This window comes from Octopus bimaculoides, chromosome 5 (assembly GCF_046866305.1).
Source record: "Octopus bimaculoides isolate indiv1 chromosome 5, ASM4686630v1, whole genome shotgun sequence".
Classification (NCBI taxonomy): domain Eukaryota; kingdom Metazoa; phylum Mollusca; class Cephalopoda; order Octopoda; family Octopodidae; genus Octopus; species Octopus bimaculoides.
Genome location: NC_142932.1, coordinates 87,629,324 through 87,650,458, shown reverse-complemented (window position 1 = coordinate 87,650,458; position 21,135 = coordinate 87,629,324). Strand labels below are relative to the sequence as shown.

General features: G+C 35.5%; 1 protein-coding gene across 1 annotated transcript in view; it reads left to right on the top strand.

Annotated features, from left to right (window-relative positions):
- LOC106870313 (uncharacterized) overlaps positions 1-21,135 on the top strand; it is a 47,978-nt gene that overhangs the window by 24,054 nt on the left and 2,789 nt on the right. The window contains exons 9-13 of the mRNA XM_089352535.1: positions 3,754-3,899; positions 8,665-8,736; positions 9,713-9,757; positions 12,953-13,018; positions 18,346-18,417. The gene's annotated coding sequence lies outside the window, so the exon portion shown is untranslated. The remainder of the gene's footprint in view (positions 1-3,753; positions 3,900-8,664; positions 8,737-9,712; positions 9,758-12,952; positions 13,019-18,345; positions 18,418-21,135) is intronic.

Here is a 21,135-nt window from a genome sequence, read left to right as displayed (position 1 = left end):
CCATGGCAAAGACAATGTAAATCAGTGAATTTTCTATTTTGTATATAACCATGTTTATATGTATTGCGTTGTGTTAATTCTACCAATAAATTATACTGTCACTAGTGTCTTGACCAAAAACCACACAACAATAGTAAGGACAATAAACAGAAAATACATTTGTTAGAGGGTCAAACAAAGAACACTATTTTCATTATATTCTCATGATTGATTGTATTGATAGTTATAGCTTGCAGACCTCTCCCCAACATACGTCTCTTAAACCACTATTTTAAAGTTCTGTGCCTACCAGAAAAAATGTAGTACTAAATAATGAAGTGAATGGACACATTTTGAAATTGTTACTTAGAAGTGGAATTTGTCTACCAAGGTTTTCTGCCTCTTTTTTGTCCAAATCAGTCATCACCATGTGAAGTTTCATAAAAAAAATCTTCTACAAATACACACTAACAATATGTGTGTGTAACACATTCAACACTTCCAAAAACAAAACGAAGTTTGTTTACAAGATGTTATTGCATTGCAATTAAGCTATTATAGTTTGTTAAGCTATACGCAAACAAACTAGTGGAGATGAGAATACATTTATCAATGGTTTATTACTTTATGTAGACCGGGACTTAAATTGACCCTTATTTCTGTTTAGTTCATTCAGATTCGTTTCACATTCACTGTTGATAGTCTTTTGTTTTAAGGTGGTTCATAGTTGCCAAGGGGTGCTTTGGTATGTTGATGGACTTTGGCTTGTTGACAGGGGATGCAGGACCTGGTCCAGTCCCTGATTTTCTTGGCCATACCGTGCCAGATAAATTTGCTTGACAGCAGCTTTAGTACCTGGGTGGGAAAGTTCGGGAATGATGTCGAAAACATTCTTGCACCAGGCTGATGGGACAATTCAGTCGTGGCTTCCCAGTGAATATGTCACACAATAGGGTTGTGCCGTTAGAGCCAAAGTGTACATCCTGCTAAGAAAGTGATGTGATGGCAGTGCAGTAGGCCCTGATCTCGTCATCTGTCTGTTGGGTTACAGCCATAGCTTCGTAATCTAGTCCTTCCGTTATTGGTGCTAGGTAGGTGTGAGAGCAAGTAGGAGCGCGAGAGAGTGTGTTGGGAACTGGGTTTTCCTTGCCGGCTATGTGTTGGATGTCTGTTGTGTACTCAGAAATTGCTGATAGCTGTCGTTGCTGGCATGCAGAGCAAGGTTCCAAGAGCTTGCTCATAGGGAAGGTGAGTGGTTTGTGATCTGTGAATACTGTAAACGTGCGGCCTTGAAGGAGATAGCGAAAGTGGCGGACACCGAGATGAACAGCCAGTAGTTCCCTGTCAAAAGCACTGTATTTCTGTTCAGGGGGTCGTAGTTGTCGATTGAAGAAGGCGAGCAGTCACCACTGACTGTTGATGTGTTATTCCAAAACACCCCCAATGGCTGTGTCAGATGCGTCAACTGTGAGTGCAGTCCGAGCTGACATGTGAGGATTGGACAGCATGGTTGCTTGTTATTCGAAGGCTGAAGTCCTTGTACTATCCCACTCCACCTGTCTTTTTGAACCCTCTTTTGACAGTGCCTTGTATAGGGGTCTCATCACTTTTGCTGCAGAAGGGATGAAGCAAAGCTAAAAATTTACCATGCCCACGAATTGAGGTAGAGCTTTGCTTGTGGTGGGATGTGGAAAGGATAGGATAGCTTTTACTTTTCCTGGCATAAAAGACAGACAGACAGAAAAGGGAACAGTTAAAGAGTGATAAAACTATAAGTGTGGACATATGATAGCCATACATAACTTTAAGCAGAGAGCTCACAAGAAGTAGATTAAGTGATGCTAAAACACTTTTTGTGTTCTTGTTGATTTTAGAAATGTGCTTTGTTCGTCACAGATCATTGTTTTCATCAATGCCAAGATCAAGTCCACCAGGAGACTTCTTAAGTTTTGTGTTATGCATGGAGTAGGTAAATTATGGGTTTTTTTTCTCAAAATCTACAGGCAGATTCAGTTGCCTGTCAGCGATCCATTACTGCAAGGAGTCAAAATCAGTTTGCAGGAATGACCTATAGCATATACTCATATACTTTGAGTTGGCATCTATTTAGTTAATACAAGATGCTACAGAGGACCAGGAACAAACCCCTGCAAAACTTCAGATGTGATTTTATAGGATGCAGAATGATTTCCTTGTACTGTGACTAATTTGATTTGATGAAGAATGAAGCGTATCAACCAGATATAGTATTGGACCTTGTGAATATTTCTAACAGTTTCACCAGAATTAATTTGTGTGGCATAAAAGTAAAAAAGCTTTGGTGCAAGTTAAGATAGATAACATCCACCTATGAGTTACTATCTGCGATTTAGGTGATGTCTTCAAGAAATTCACAGCAGATGGAGTTAGAGATAAATCTGAATTGTGAGGGTTGAATAAGGTCATGAGAGATCCAGATGTTCCAGAGTGTTTCTTTCTGGCACAAGACTTTATTAATTTGGTGAGACAACTCATGAAACTGACTGGACAATAATTGACAGGTGATGTGTGGTCACCCATTTTGGACAAAGGAATAACACCGGAAATTTTCGTTTGTTCTGGGGATACAGAGTTACTAAAATCAAATTAGAAAAAGCTGGTGTAGCAGCAAAAGGAGGCTACCTTTGAGAAGCTGATAAATAATAGATAACTGCTTCAGTGGGAGGTTAATGTAACTAATCTGGATTTTGGTCAAATCAAATGAGACAGAGAACATGTTTTTGGAGAAACATATATGAAGTGGACAAGTTGTGAGAAAATGTTTGTGGATCAATGATTTCTTCAGATACACCAAGAACAATTACATCCTGTGTGGCCAAATTCAGTGGCTTTCTCAGTGTCCCCAGTTTGTGGATATAACTAGGGGCAGGTTTGTATATTGAGTATGCTGAAATGAGTCTTCATTGTGTGATTCTGCACGGATTCCTACTCTAATATCTGTTATGTCAAATTTCTGAAGTTTCTGTCTGGATGCCAGCAATTGTTGGAAATGACACACAGATCAGCCACAGAAAGGACCAGTTTCGTAGTTCTATACTTCCTATATTCCGTCCATCATAGAACCATTTTGTACCTTTTATTGGACTGGGATCATCAGGAGATTAGCGGTACATTGAAGGCAGATAGAAGCATGACTTTTACTGCATTCAACTCATCAGTTTTCTAAAGATTTCTCTGGTTTTGTATATATATATATATATATATACAGATATGTTTCTTAGGCATTGTTCTGTTTTAGAGTTTTGACCTGTTTTGTTGCATATTGTTCACCCATACAAGAAGCATGACAAATGTACTCTGTCTGTCCATGCATACAATTCAAAAATCAAATATCTAAATATAGAGCACTTGTTAAACAAATAAGATTTTGTTCAGAGGAAATTAGCTCAATACTAGAATTGAAGTATATTTCTGGAACATAATGTGTACACACAATATATTCCAGAAATATACCTCAATTCTAGTATAGAGCTAATTACAAACCAATTTTTGTGACATATCAAAGTCAAAAAATATATTTAACAGTATGTATATGAATGCAACACACACACGTGTGAGCATAGCATTCATATACACACACATATCTGCATTTATGTTATTGGTTAAAGAACTTTTTTATGTACTTTTGCGGGTTCTTGTAGTGTCTCAATATTTTGTACTCTAAATATGTACTCAATCCAATACTTGTTATAAACGAATGTTATTGGTGGGATGTGTTTCTGTTTTGTTCCACAGATGTCTGCTGTGTAAAAAGAAAGAACCTATAGTGGAGTTCCAACCATGTGAACACACTGTTATATGCAGAAATTGCTATAAAAATGAGAATGAGCTTAAAACTTGTCCCAAGTGTCAACGAGCTATAGAAACATGTAGTATACCTGGTAAGAATACAATTTAATGCTCTGTCTGTTTGATTCATTGGCTTTACGATGGTGAATAATGTACTTTATATTGTTGTGTAGACCCAGGTCTGTCATAAGTTGGCACATTTATGATAAAAGGTGTTCTAGATGTCTTCTCTTTGTGATACTATATCAATCCCCCCATCCACTAAATTTTGTCTTCATCCAAGTACAAGGTGTGCTATACTTCAAGAGGTTGCTAAGAGAAATATCAATAATATTCCTGGCTTTTATCAGTAAATATTAACTTTTTAATGCCAATTGTGAGTGATTAGAGGTGATTAATGATTTATCAGTATCTTGTGAATCTGATAGCTATAGACAAAGGTAGTTACAAGAACATCAATTTTTTGGTAAAATAGGAGAGTCAATGAGGAAATCTCAAATGAGAGATTAAGAAACAACATTAGAGATTTTGATTGTTAATTAGTTGTTTTGTGTTGCTATGAATATTTATTTAGTGAAAGGTGTCATTGATTATTTCAACGTATTTTGAAAAGTTGTCCTCCAGAAATTCTCCATAATTTGTCATCTTATGAAGAGCTCCAATAATTACAGTAGTCTGATGTTTGATATGAAATATTTAATTAACACTTACTACAAAGTTTCAATAACATTTACCATCCATATTTATACTCATTCTTATTGGATTTTAGATTATATTAATGTTAATGCAGGCACAATTTTCTGTGTCTTTTACCTTTTCGTTTTAGCTCTGAATTGATTCTTATTTTTAAATTAGATCACGGAACCTGGTCATTGTTTTTGACTGATAAAAGAAATTATTGTTAGTATTTGGTACTGGACCTGGTACCATTTTTCTGCGATTCCTCATGGAACTACCATGATATCAACTGTTTTCAGATACAATCTATATAGATAACTAGCACTCCATCGGTTAGGATGATGAAAGATCCAGTTTTCCTATCAATAAAACAGCCTGTTAATGAAATTAACATGAAAGTGGCTGAGTACTCCGAAGACGTGAGTACACTAAATGTAGTTCCCAGGAAGATTCATCATAACACAGAAGGTGAAAAGGCTGGCCCTTTAAAATATAAGTAGATCTTGTTTTAATCAACTGAATGGATAGCAGCAATATGAAAGAAAGTCAGATAATATACAATCTATATAGATATCATTATAATGGTGGTCACTCACATATACATTTATCAGATTATATACAAACTATATATTTATAATTACAATGATGGTAACATATCCCTTTGCCAGATTATATATAATTTATATAGATATCATTATAATGATGGTCACATATCCCTTTGCCAGATTATATATAATCTCTATAGATATCATTTTGGAAACATCATCAAAGTATATCTCCCCATGCTCTAGCAAACATGGATTCAGCTAAACTAGAGAGAGCTCCCATTCACAATCTCAACTCAGAATGCAGTGTCAGATTAATCAACTACAAGTTGAGTTGTTGAGGTACCAAGCAATTCTAATTATCATCTTCTTCTTAAGTTAAACCCAAGTCGGTTGATCTGATTCGAGAGTGCGGGGCATTCAGGCAATATAACAAACTTATCAAACCTGGGGGTGAGTGGATACATGACAAACAACTGAATTGAATAATTTGATATATCATGATGTACCGCTTACTAGCATCATTGAGGCAGATGCCTATTTCATGGCAGATATACCAGATAAAGAAAAGGTCGGCAGGCTGTATTTAGAAATCATATATGCCAGTGACACTGCTGTTTCTGTGCCAAAAACCAGCAAGATTTTCCATCTCAAACAACGTTTATCAAAATCTGTCAATGGAACAATAAGTAATAAATTTCAAAATTTACTTGAATAATGTGAGTTGCAAGACAGACTTAAGCCTTATTGATTTCAGTCATGCATTGGATGACTTGGTGTGAGGTTCTGAAGCCATAAAGGTTGTCAAAGTATTATTTATCATATACATTTCAGAACTTCGGAAATGTTTTGTCTTCTGTAAAATTAAATTACTTAATTATTTGTCATTAAACTGCTTATTCCACATTCAATTCGAGTTCTTTGACGTCAAAAGCATATATAAAGACATCTCATATGACATTCTTGGTAACAACTACTGATTTTGTGAAAAAGATGTGTATCTTGGTCGCCCTCTTAAATTTGTGCCATATTGTAAAATCAAATTGTAAGACTAATACTATTTTTGGATTCAGCGTATTAAAAGAACCCATGCTAAGCTAAAATCTATATGCATAAATGTGTAATGGTGTCTGTCTGTGTGTGTGTTTGGGGTTAATCTAACTCCTCTCGAATCGTCCAACCGATTTTAATGATTTTTGGTACATAGATAGATTACATGCCCTGAATTTCAGATAAGGCCAGAATTTTTCGAAAACTCGATAATGCTCAGTTGGCATCGATTTTTGTGAGCTCAATCGGGCGTTTCAATGGAAATACCCATAACGATGTTATTATTTTTTGCAGCTTTTGCATTTTTTGGTCCGATTTTGATGAAAATCAATGAGTGAGCGAGGCTCATGGCAGTGAGTTGATTTCAGTATATAGTGCTAGTCCAACCCATGCCAGCATAGAAAGCTGACGTTAAACGATGATGATGATGATGATGATGATGAGTATTGATAAAAAATCGATAATTGCACCTGATCAGTGGTTATATAAAATCAATAGGCTTTTTGCATGCAAATACCCATAGGGATTTTATTTTTGGCCATAACTTTTATATTTTTCATCCATTTTTAATGAAATTTGAGATGTAGGTAAATTTTGTGGTGGGAGAGACGGTAAAGATGTTTATTTAATTCAAAAGGGCTTTAAAAGGGGACAAATGCAAATAAGCATTTCCTTAGAGACATTCTTATTGATTTTGTAATGCTGGCATCAACCAATGGACATGAACTGTACAGTTCATGTCCATTAGTTGATGCCAGCATGAAGAGTTGACAAAAATCGATAATTGCACGTGAGTGGGAATTTTAAGAAATCAATAGGCTTTTTGTATGCAATTCCACATTGGATTAATATCTTATGCTGTAACTTTTACAGAATTCATCTGATTTTGATGAAATTTAACTTTTAGGAAAAGTTTATCATTGGAGTCATGTAATAGAATTAAAATTAAACTGGTGAAAGGCAGAAATCGTCAAAATTCATTCCCAATAAAATAATGAACTGATTTTGAAGAAAATTCACCCATGAGTAGAGTTAAGCACTTCGACATATGAAGCATCGATTATTCATATTGGGATTTAAGATGGGATATTTTCATGTAAATGGTCACGTGGATTCTATTTTATGACATAAATTTAACACTTTCTTTCGGATTTTGCTGAGATTGAACACACTGATTAATTTTGTACAGAGAGTGGCATTAAGAGGAGAGAAATAAACAAACGTCACTCTCAACAGTTGGAGGTACACCCAAAAGTTTGACTGTGATTTCAGATGGTCCATTATGATGAAATATGTTGAAAGTGTTAACTGGGTAAAATCCCTGCTGAACCAGATATAACATCTTAATGGGTAATAGTTGGTACGGGGAAAGTAGAAGATTTCAATACAAGGTCAGAGGTGGGCTTAACTTCAACAAGAAAAACACGAGCAAATGCCAGGTCCAACAGCTAGTAGTATATATTTACGTACACTATGGGGTTTTAAATTGATTAAATTAGTATTTACTTCTATATTTTCTAGGTTTCTAACTTCAAGCAGTATATACAGTGGGGTTGCCAAAATTGAAATCGAAAAAAAACCGTTTATATCATTGTTTTGTGACCCTAGGCACAACTTTTGAGAAGCAATAAAAGATTAAAATAACATTCTCCATACCTGTACATGCATATCTAGTTTATCTTTAGTGCATTTTAGCCTCATGGTTTCAACATCGACAGACAGCATCGTCGTGACTTCATAAGCAGTCTCGAGGAACTACTCTTTCATCCATTTAATCTCGTTTCTTCTTTCAATCCATTTGATATTTCTTTGTATGTTACAACACTTTTTCTGTAGATCTTCAAACAGGGCTAGCAAACCTTCCTTCTTCTTGGGTCTGGTCAGCTTTCCACTGCTTTTGTAAGTCCTTCTTCTCCCTTCTTAACTGATGCATCTTTTTTTTCTCACCTACTTTCGTCAGACTTAGCAGATAACTGCTTCTTGTTACCCTCCATTACATCAAATAACTCAACAATTATGTCGTAGATGGTGATTGCAAGCTTATTCAGCTTAACTCTTGTTACCCCCATCCTTTTTATGGAGCATTTTGCATACTTTCCCTTTGAGGGACCTGTCACTAGCCTTATAATTTGCAGCTGACCACTAATTATTTCGTTTCTTTATCATCTCATCTAGCAAAGAGGCATCTTGACCTAAAGATCATGAAGGCATTTCAGCTGAAGTATTTATCTGTCTACTGCACTTTGACTCTTAGGGTGACTTTCTTCATGTTTGATGGTCAAATGACTTACACTGCTTCAATTTCTCCAAATAATTCTTGCCTTGATGGATCTTCAATCCCACTTAGGATTGTCTGCATCCTGAACCACATCCAGTCCCTTCTGTATATAGACCAGTCTTATTTCTGAGCTCATGTCTGTATTCTCTTCAATGACCACAGTAGAAAGTATAGAAATATTGACCAAAACCATAGTGGTCATTAGTTAACCATTGATGATAACCATTATGATATCTCGTAATAATAGAATATTGATTATTAGCAGAAATAATGATACCATACTGCAAAGAGAAATATTTATTTCAGTGGATCGACATTCAGGGAAGAAAGAAGTCCAGACAACAGAACATCCTTCAGAAAGTAAACTACCGTCAGATGGTGAGTATAAAATAACAATTATTAATTGATTTCTGTAAAATTTAGCTACACATGTGTTTTTTTTTTGTTTTGTTTCTCAGATTGACTGAAAATAGGTTCCTTTTCTAATTTCCGATTCAGTGGTTAGCTGTAAATCTGTAATATTGAAGTATTTACTGAAATTTCATAAAATAACCTCTCAGTTTAGCAATAGAAATATGGATAAATTAGTTGACACAATATTGGTAATATTATCTTTTGGAATAGGAAAGTGAAATACACTGTTGATTAGGAGTAAACAAGTGAGATAATAACAATGTTGTTATTGTATGTTGTTGTCAGGAGTAAACAAATGAGTTAATGACAATGTTTTTGTTTGTTTTACATTTTTCTGATAGCTTATTGTTGTTGTTCAGCCATATGCCATATTCTGGCATATGAAGACATCCAAATGTCTTCAGCTATTTTTCGACTCAGGGAATATCCTGGTGATTTGCGATGTGGAACAGCTGACATTAAAAATAACCATTAGCAACCTTCATTAAAGAGATCAGGTGTATGTTCATCCTACTCGATGTGGTGTGTCATGATTTTGTGACTAGATCTTTGGAGGACCATTTTGATTGATATTGAAGTTAAGCAGGAAATATGAAGGATGTTTGTTAGAGAAGTCAAGAGGTAAGTGAAGAATGCCATGCCATTGGTTTGGCAGAGATATAAGACAGGAACGACAAAAGCAGAAGGGCATTATTATCAAGTTGTAATAACTAAATAAGATAATGGCTACAACGATAGGATTATGTAGAATGTGTTACAAGAAGAAAGAGGTTTAGGAAGGTTACTTTATTTTGTTGTGGTACCACTGTACGAAGTATGAAAATGTTGACCAAAGCCATAGTGGTCATTTTAGGACCATTGATGATAGAAAAGTTTCACAGATTATAGATTATTAAGATAATTAACAAAATAATACTATAATGAGAAATATTTATTTCAGAAGCAGAGGACAAGGAAGAGCTGCAAGTGGCACGTAGTCCCACCAGTGAGTATTAAATAACAAGAATTTATTGATTTCTATAAATTTTGCCTTCACCTGAGTTTCTTTGTTTGTCAGATTGAGTAAGGTCAGGTTCCATTCGTAATTTCCACTTGAACGGTTAACTTTAAATTAAAAGATATTACTGAACTTTCAGGGTTAACTACTGAATTTAGCAAAGGTAATATGGATAAATGAGTTGAAGTAATAGAGTTAATATTGTCTTTTGGAAAAGGGAAATAAAATATGTTGTTGTTAGGGGTAAACAAATGAGTTAATGACAATGTTTTTGTTTGTTTTACATTTTTCTGATAGCTTATTGCTGTTGTTGTTTAGCCATATGCCATATTCTGGCAGACGTAAGATGGAAAGTGTTCCCAAATTAAATTCCATATAATTTTTCACATGTAGTAAATCTATTATTAAATTCATTGTTCTTATCTAAGAGCAAAAGTTTGGTTTGCTGCTGAGATAAGCGAAGTATCTCTCTCTCTCTTCCTCTCTCTCCCTCTCTCTCTCTCACTAGAGGATGCTAAAGCAGAACTAACCAGTTGAGACCAATTTTAATTGTAAATGTAGACGGCGAAATTTACATAGATGTACTTGTTAAGAGATCAGCTACAAATCTATAAAATAATTGCTATGGGACTGAAAGTGTCCATATGACTAGAATCCTTTGAATTCCTGAGAATATGGAATATACATTTAATATATGGAATGCCATACAAGAGAAAAATGAGAATAAAAGAGATTTGCATGTTGTATGGCTTTATCTAGTTACTGCTTATGTTTCTCTACAAGAGAAATTGCTGATGGCAGTAATCGACTTTTATCGAAGGTGGCGAGCTGGCAGAAACGTTAGCACACCGGGTGGAATGCTTAGCAGTATTTTGTCTGCCGTTACGTTCTGAGTTCAGATTCTGCCGAGGTCGACTTTGTCTATCACCCTTTCAGGGTCGATCAATTAAGTACCAGTTACGCACTGGATCGATGTAATCGACTTAATCCCTTTGTCTGTTCCGCTTTGTCCCTCCTGTCTTTAGCCCCTTGTGGGCAATAAAGAAATATGTAATCAACTTTTATACACTGGAGAAGATTACAGATCTAATTAGGAGCTACTGCAACAATTTCATAACATGGCTGATAAGAGAAGATTTGACAACTGATTAGCTTTTTGTTGAAAATCGAATTACTGTAGGTTGGTCAATATCAGTCATTTAGTTTGTGCTTTTTATGGATATGTTACATTGATCAGAAGGGAAATCACGTAAGAAGGCCTTCATGAATGACATAACAAACCTTAAAACAGAAGAAAAGGATAGGCAATTACTTCTGGACTGGCTAATTACTAGGTCAGTAAAGTGGTTTAAAGCAAATAAATAATTCAGTCTGCCATTTATGAAAGATCAACTGAAGCAAGTGAAGTTTAAATTTGCAGAAGAAACCATGCCAAATGTTAACGTGTTTATGACGATGCTAAACTATGTTGTTGACAGAGAGTAGAGGCATTCAGATCATGGCACAAATTGAGGATTGGTTACAAGCAATAGATAAGACAAAACTTCTGGGCAAATACAAGATCTGGTGATTGCAGCTTGGTCTATATCCCGATCTTTTTTATTTTTTTTTGAGTCTCAGTTCTTGTGCACCATTTAAAGTATTTTCTGTGCAATAATGCAGGGATTAAGAGGGATGTGTAGTTGATGAAGTTTCGCAACATTAAACTGAACTATTTTAGGATACCTGTCATCATCTTCTGCTCCGCCTGGGTAGAGTTATTAAGGAAGATGGGTGACATCCAAATATTTCTTGATTCAGAGGACATAGTGTTGACCTGTGATGTGAGACAGTTAAAATAAACTATTACAGGCAGCAACCTTCAACAAAGAGATCAGGTGTATGTTTATGCTAAGTGATGTGTCATGATATTGCGAGTAGATCTTTGGAGGACCGACTTGATTGTCATTCGAATTAAGCTGCAAATTAGAAGAATGTTAGTTACTGAATTCTAGAGGTGAGAGGAGAAAGCCATGTCATTGATTTGGTACAGATATAAGACTAGAAAAATATTTTCACAAAGCAGTGATAAAGAAGATAATTGCTATATTGTTAGGATCATGTAGAATACCTTACTAGCAAGAAGAGGTTTAGGAAAGTTAGTCTATTTTGTGGTGGTACTACTGAAGAAAATATAAAAATAGTGTTAAAAACATAGTGGTCACCAGTTGACCATTGATCACAGGAATATCTCACAATAATAAAATACTAGCTGGACTCATAAAAAATTCACAGAAAATATTAAAAAATGTAAGCATCTGTAAATTGTGTGCTGGTGCCATGAGAAATCTTTCTATAATGTGACAGTCACAGAATACAGAAAGAAGCGTAAAATTGGTGACTGGTGATAAAATCACAAGAAACATGTCTCAGTAATAAAGTCAAAATTTTGGCTAAGTAAAAGAGTCGCAATTCATTTATGGGATGCAGACAAAACCTCTCTAGGACAAAACCCCCTCAGACAACCCTTTCATTTCCCTTTGCATTGCAAATATCACTTGGGAAGGCATGAACGTCACAGTTTTCCATTTCTCCTTTGAAATCCTTTCATTCCACTTTACATTACAAATATCATTTGAAAGGTATGAACATCACAATATTCCTTTTTTCGTTTGACAACCTTTCATTCCTCTTTATATCAACTGATTCAGAGGACATGGTGATAGCCTGTGAATTGGGGTAGTTAAAATTAAAGATTACCATCTAGTTAAACTGCACTAAGGTGAGATGTTTCTACCTGGAACCTAGGCTGTGCTTGGGACTACATTTGAACTGTTGACTTCTGATGCAGGGGTCAACATAATATCCTTTTGGTCAGCTGTTACAAATGATTTATTATCTAAATTAAGAGAAGACATCATCCTAATTTCCAATTGAAAGATTAGCTGTATAATAATTCTATTAAACATATTGATATTAAAATTTCAGAAAATATCTAACGTGGTTAGCATGGTTTATTAAATGGATAATTCAGAAGACAATAGAGTTAATATTAAGTATATTAGAAAGTATAAAAATATTGACCAAGTTCATAATGGTCACCAGTTGACCATTGTTGGTAGGAATGTCTGATAAACTGTAGATTATTTTTAGAAATAAACAAATTTTACTATAAATTATAAACTTTGGAAATATTTATTTCAGAGGGCTCAAAGGAGATGGATCCCAGGAGAGTGACTAAGAGGTTAGGAAGTAATTGGTGGCAAGTGGGTGAGTATAAAAAAAACAATACCTAATAGATTTCTATAAATATTACTTTCACCTGAGCTATTTTATTTGTTAAAATCACTGAGAACAGGTTCCATTCCTAATATCTAGTTGATAGTTTAGCTGTATAATAATTCTGTTAAACATATTGATATCACTGAAATTTCAGAAAATATCCAACAGAGCTTAACATGGCTGGTAATAATGGCTAAACTAGAAAACACAAATAATGTTAATATTATCTTTTGGAAGAGAGAACTAAAATATGTTGTTTAAAGTAGACAGGTGAGTTAATGACAAAGTTTTGGTTTGTTTTATGTCTTCACTAAGTCTTCTGCTAGGCATGAACATCACAATATTTCATTTCTCCTTTGAAATCCTTTCATTCCCCTTTACATTAGAAATATCATATGGAAAGGCATAAACATCACAACATTCCATTTCTCCTTGTCTGAAAGTGTAACAACATCAGATATCACTTATACAAAGTTCCCATTATTTACAACAATGTTTTGTACTTCCTTATGGTACCTATTTACATCTAGGTAAACTGTACTAAAGTGAGATGTTTCTACTTGGAACTTAGAGCTGTGCTTGGGACTAGATTTGAACTGTTGACCTCTGACACAGGGATCAACATAAAATCCTTTTGGTCAGCTGTTAGAAATGATTTATTATGTAAATTAAGAGAAGACATCATCCTAATTTCCAATTGAAAGTTTAGCTGTATAATAATTCTATTAAACATATTGATATTAAAATTTCAGAAAATATCTAACGTGGTTAGCATGGTTTATTTATTTATTTATTTATTTTCAAAAAAATAATTTTTAACTATTAATAGTGAGATATTATGGATATATCTTCCCGGTCAACTTTCCTCACGATGAACTTTCTTTACAGTGAATTGATGGTTGTGAACTTTCTTGTGATGAATTGATAGCGGTGTACTGACCATAATAATCCCCCATACATCGTTCACCTCATTGTTTCTCTAATTACTATACTTTCAGAATAGCTTCCTCTACTTATGATTATATCACCTAGGTAAAGAAAACTATTGTCAGCTAACTATTCTTGTATATCTGCTACTTTCAGACTCCTTCCTCTCCATCAACCTGCCTCTAATACCACATCACCTATTGTGTGCACTGAGTACACCAAATAGAACCCTTATTAACCCCGTCTATCTGCTTGCTTATCAAGTACGATAACTTCCCAGATGATGTAGATGTTGGTGGATGCAGTGATTCCTTCAGGAGATTTGCATATTGTATAGCTTTATCTAGTTACTGCTTATGTTTCTCTACAAGAGAAATTGCTGATGGCAGTAATCGACTTTTATCGAAGGTGGCAAGCTGCCAGAAACATTAGCACACCGGGTGAAATGCTTAGCAGTATTTTGTCTGCCGTTACATTCTGAGTTCAGATTCCGCCGAGGTCGACTTTGTCTATCATCCTTTCAGGGTCGATCAATTAATACCAGTAATCGACTTAATCCCTTTGTCTGTCCCGCTTTGTCCTTTCTGTCTTTAGCCCCTTGTGGGCAATAAAGAAATAAGTAATCAACTTTTATACACTGGAGAAGATTACAGATCTAATTAGGAGCTACTGCAACAATCTCATAACATGGCTGATAAGAGAAGATTTGACAACTGATTAGCTTTTTGTTGAAAATCGAATTACTGTAGGTTGGTCAATATCAGTCATTTAGTTTGTGCTTTTTATGGATATGTTACATTGATCAGAAGGGAAATCACGTAAGAAGGCCTTTATGAATGACATAACAAACCTTAAAACAGAAGAAAAGGATAGGCAATTACTTCTGGACTGGCTAATTACTAGGTCAGTAAAGTGGTTTAAAGCAAATAAATAATTCAGTCTGCCATTTATGAAAGATCACTTGAAGCAAGTGAAGTTTAAATTTGCAGAAGAAACCATGCCAAATGTTAAAGTGTTTACGACGATGCTAAACTATGGTGTTGACAGAGAGTAGAGGCATTCAGATCATGGCACAAATTGAGGATTGGTTACAAGCAATAGATAAGACAAAACTTCTGGGCAAATACAAGATCTGGTGATTGCAGCTTGGTCTATATCCCAATATTCTTTATATTTACAGTTCTATATTTAAGAGATGAGGAATTATTTACATTATTTACATTTAACGGATATTTCTCCTCATCTTGTTTGTTGTTAACACAACGTTTCGGCTGATATACCCTCCAGCCTTCGTCAGGTGTCTTGGGGAAATTTCGAACCTGGGTTCTCATTCCTAACGATGTTGCTATTATTATTTATTATTATTATTACTATTATTAATCAGGTCGCTGCCGTGAATCGAACTCGGAACCTTGGGGTTAGTAGCCCGCGCTCTTAACCGCTACGCCATATGCCCGTGGGCAATTATGGGGTGAATTTTAAGGCTTATAAATCTATTATTTTTCTATCCTTCCTCAATACCGGTTCCCATGTGCTATTCATATCTGCACTCTGTCTGCTTAGGAGGTTGTTGTGTCCTAGCATATGTGCTGCTTCTTTTAGTTTTCGTATTTTCCAGTGTTGTTCCCTGTCTATTATTTTAACTTCATCCCACAGGGGGAGGTGGTTTCCATTTTTCCATACATGATCAGCTATACCCGATTTATCAATATCTCCCCGTGTCACAGCTTTGCGATGTTCTTCTACCCTTATTTTGAGGGGGCGACATGTTTTGCCTTTGTATAATCTACCACAGCTGCATGGGATGGAGTACACGCAGTTTTTGGTCATATTCTTTTCTGTTGGTGGTTTTACCCGAAGGAGATATTTGCGAAATGTTGTATTGCTCTTGAATACTGCCCTGATGTCATATGGGCCGCATATCTTTTGTATCTTTTCGGAGAGGCCTTTCACATAGGGTAGACAGACTGTAGACAGTTTATTGGTTTCATCCTCTCTTTTCTTCATAATTGGAGTAGATAGTATGTTCTTGGGGTAGTTGTTTCTTAATAGATTGTTACTGAGCTTGATCATTTCCTCGTGGTGGGTATCACGATCGCTGCTTATATTCTTTGCTCGGTGTTTTAGGCACTGAGCAATTCCTCTCTTTACACTGTATGGATGGTGGGATTTGAAGTTAAGGTATTGTCCAGTGAAGGTTGGCTTGCGATATACGGATGTCCTGAATCCAAACTCGGTGCGTGTTATTAATACGTCCAGGAATGCCAGCTGATTGTTCTGTTCCTTTTCCATGGTGAACTGTATGGATGGATTTATTGAGTTCACATGATCTAACAGCACTTGGACATCTTGCTGGTGGGGCCAGAGAATAAAGGTGTCATCAACGTATCACAGCCATAGGGTTGGTTTTAGTGGTGTTGATCCTAAAGCCAAATTCTCGGTATTGAGGAAGGATAGAAAAATAATAGATTTATAAGCCTTAAAATTCACCCCATAATTGCCCACGGGCATATGGCGTAGTGGTTAAGAGCGCGGGCTACTAACCCCAAGGTTCCGAGTTCGATTCACGGCAGCGACCTGATTAATAATAGTAATAATAATAATAAATAATAATAGTAACATTGTTAGGAATGAGAACCCAGGTTCGAATTTTCCCCAAGACACCTGACAAAGGCTGGAGGGTATATCAGCCGAAACGTTGTGTTAACAACAAACAAGATGAGGAGAAATATCCGTCAAATGTAAATAATGTAAATAATGTTCTTTATATTTGTTTGAGTCTCAGTTCTTGTGCACCATTTAAAATATTTTCTGTGCAATAATGCGGGGATGAAGAGGGATGTGTAGTTGATGAAGTTTCGTACCATTAAACTGAACTATTTTAGGATACCTGTCATCATCTTCTGCTCCGCCTGGGTAGAGTTATTAAGGAAGATGAATGGCATCCAAATATTTCTTGATTCAGAGGACATAGTGTTGACCTGTGATGTGAGACAGTTAAAATAAACTATTACAGGCAGCAACCTTCAACAAAGAGTAGATCTTTGGAGGACCGACTTGATTGTCATTCGAATTAAGCTGCAAATTAGAAGAATGTTAGTTACTGAATTCTAGAGGTGAGAGGAGAAAGCCATGTCATTGATTTGGTACAGATATAAGACTAGAAAAGTATTTTCACGAAGCTGTGATAAAGAAGATAATTGCTATATTGTTAGGATCATGTAGTATAACTTACTAGCAAGAAGAGGTTTAGGAAAGTTAGTCTATTTTGTGGTGGTATTACTGAAGAAAATATAAAAATAGTGTTAAAAAACATAGTGGTCATTAGTTGACCATTGATCACAGGAATATCTCACAATAATAAAATACTAGCTGGACTCGTAAAAGATTCACAGAAAATATTAAAAAATGTAAGCATCTGTAAATTGTGTGCTGGTGCCATGAGAAATCTTTCTATAATGTGACAGTCACAGAATACAGAAAGAAGCGTAAAATTGGTGACTGGTAATAAAATCACAAGAAACATGTCTCAGTAATAAAGTCAAAATTTTGGCAAAGTAAAAGAGTCGCAATTCATTTATGGGATGCAGACAAAACCTCTCTAGGACAAGACCCCCTCAGACAAACCTTTCATTTCCCTTTGCATTGCAAATATCACTTGGGAAGGCATGAACGTCACAGTTTTCCATTTTTCCTTTGAAATCCTTTCATTCCAGTTTACATTACAAATATCATTTGTAAGGTATGGACATCACAATATTCCTTTTCTCGTTTGACAACCTTTCATTCCCCTTTACATTATAAATATCATTTGGAAAGGCATGAACATCACAACATTCCATTCATCATTCAAAATGCTTTCATTCCTCTCTATATAACAAATATCAACTGACTCAGAGGACATGGTGATAGCCTGTGAATTGGGGTAGTTAAAATTAAAGATTACCATCTAGTTAAACTGCACTAAGGTGAGATGTTTCTACCTGGAACCTAGAGCTGTGCCTGGGACTAGATTTGAACCGTTGACTTCTGACACAGGTGTCAACATAATATCCTTTTGGTCAGCTGCTAGAAATGATATATCTAAATTGAGAGAAGACATCATCCTAATTTCCAATTGAAAGATTAGCTGTATAATAATTCTATTAAACATATTGATATTAAAATTTCAGAAAATATCTAACGTGGTTAGCATGGTTTATAAAATGGATAATTCAGAAGACAATAGAGTTAATATTAAGTATATTAGAAAGTATAAAAATATTGACCAAGATCATAATGGTCACCAGTTGACCATTGTTGGTAGGAATGTCTGATAAACTGTAGATTATTTTTAGAAATAAACAAATTTTACTATAAATTATAAACTTTGGAAATATTTATTTCAGAGAGTTCAGAGTTGATGCCCAAGGATCTTTACAGAGTGGCTAAGGGGTTAGGACGTAAATGGATGCAAGTGGGTGAGTATAAAAATAACAATACCTAATAGATTTCTATAAATATTACTTTCACCTGAGCTATTTTATTTGTTAAAATCACCGAGAACAGGTTCCATTCCTAATATCTAGATGATAGTTTAGCTGTATAATAATTCTGTTAAACATATCGATATCACTGAAATTTCAGAAAATATCCAACAGAGCTTAACATGGCTGGTAATAATGGCTAAACTAGAAAACACAAATAATGTTAATATTATCTTTTGGAAGAGAGAACTAAAATATGTTGTTTAAAGTAGACAGGTGAGTTAATAAAGTTTTGGTTTGTTTTATGTCTTCACTAAGTCTTCTGCTAGGCATGAACATCACAATATTCCATTTCTCCTTTGAAATCCTTTCATTCCCCTTTACATTAGAAATATCATATGGAAAAGCATAAACATCATGACATTCCATTTCTCCTTGTCTGAAAGTGTAACAACATCAGATATCACTTATACAAAGTTCCCATTATTTACAACAATGTTTTGTACTTCCTTATGGTACCTATTTACATCTAGGTAAACTGTACTAAAGTGAGATGTTTCTACTAGGAACCTAGAGCTGTGCTTGGGACTAGATTTGAACTGTTGACCTCTGACACAGGGATCAACATAAAATCCTTTTGGTCAGCTGTTAGAAATGATTTATTATGTAAATTAAGAGAAGACATCATCCTAATTTCCAATTGAAAGATTAGCTGTATAATAATTCTATTAAACATATTGATGTTAAAATTTCAGAAAATATCTAACATGGTTAGCATGGTTTATTTATTTATTTTTTTTTTCAATAAAATAATTTTTAACTATTACTAGTGAGATATTATGGATATATCTTCCCGGTCAACTTTCCTCAGGATGAACTTTCTTTACAGTGAATTGATGGTTGTGAACTCTCTTGTGATGAATTGATAGCGGTGTACTGACCATAATAATCCCCCATACATCGTTCACCTCATTGTTTCTCTAATTACTATACTTTCAGAATAGCTTCCTCTACTTATGATTATATCACCTAGGTAAAGAAAATTATTGTCAGCTAACTATTCTTGTATATCTGCTACTTTCAGACTCCTTCCTCTCCATCAACCTGCCTCTAATACCACATCACCTATTGTGTGCACTGAGTACACCAAATAGAACCCTTATTAACCCCGTCTATCTGCTTGCTTATCAAGTACGATAACTTCCCAGATGATGTAGATGTTGGTGGATGCAGTGATTCCTTCAGGACTTAAGTGTCTGCATGTGTATGGTGTAGATGGTTGTGACTCCCGCTTTCTTTCCTGCTAGCTGAAACTCTTCTCATTGTTAGCTTTACTTTAAAGCCTCTCCATTATCGACTTCTCTCTAAATTGTGGCATTCATCCAGTAAAAGAAATCCTTATGATGAGTCATGAATCTAGAAGTATGTTATGTGTACCTGACTGTATTACATTTTGTACTCTGTGTAGTTGAAATCATTCTGGTATCATATCTATTCGTATTTTAATTGGTCCAGGTGTATATTACTGGTATTGTTTCATATTTCAATCTCCACTTTCTAGCTGTTTCTAAATGTTGATACTTTATAAGTATTAATTAGAGGAGGAGAGACCTCACACTATTTCAGGCATTGTCATGTGATGATACCAAGCAACTGAAATGGAGATCCTCTAAAGGGTCCCTAAAGTAATGTTACTCAAAAGGATGCACACTGCTCAGAAATCTGGGAGTTTCTCCAGGCTGGGCCACTAAATCTCCACAGCTCTGGTTCTACAGATATCAAATTAGAATGTTGCAGGAAAGAGCTGCAAAATAGATTCATCAAGTTGAGCCAAGTGGCAGGAGACTTAGGGTTAGACTGAGAACTAGGTGGTTGGATAATATCTACAGCCTTAAATGGTCATGGTTGTGAATCTAGTCGCCAAGTCTAATGATAGTTGCTTTTGATAGGGCTTTTATGTTGGAAGTACTTGAGTACCCACCCAGGAATAGAAAACAGAGAAAATAGAACAGTGGCTCAAATAGTAACACTTTTGTCTACACACACACACACACACACACTTTTCCTGCTATCTGGGCAGCAAGCAGGTGTCTTCCATAGGGTGCATGTGGGCCATGGAATTGGTTCCCAAAATGAGAAAGGAACAAGGCTGTTGGAGTTCTGTGATACAAATGACCAACTGATTTGAAACACCAACTTCAGAAAGCCAGCTAGTCACCTGAAAACCTATAAATCTGGTGACTATGCTAGCAAGATTGACTACATTCTCATTAGAAATGTGTAATAATGGCTGCTCATAAATGCAAAGTCCTTCCCTGGAGGGGATTGTACTCCTCAGCATGGGTTATTCACTAGTGACTTCAAGTTGGTGGCACAAAGAATTCCAAGAAGCAAGCTAGTTTGGAAAAGAAGGATATGGAAGCTTAAGGATTCTTTGAATAGTCAGAGATTTAGAGATGTCGTAACTAAAGCATTTGATAAGAAGGAGGAGGGGCTACAGCCTTGCAAAATAGAAGATAAGTGGAGGTTTCTATGAGACAATTTGCTGCAAGTCACAGACCAAATTTGTGGTTTATGCAAAGTTCAAACCAGGTCTAAAGTAACATGGTGGTGGAACAGTTAGTTGACAGGGCTATTAGAAACAGGCTTAGAAGGACTGGAAGGATGGTAGCAGCAAAGAGTTATACCAGGCAGCAAGAAGGGAAGCTAAGA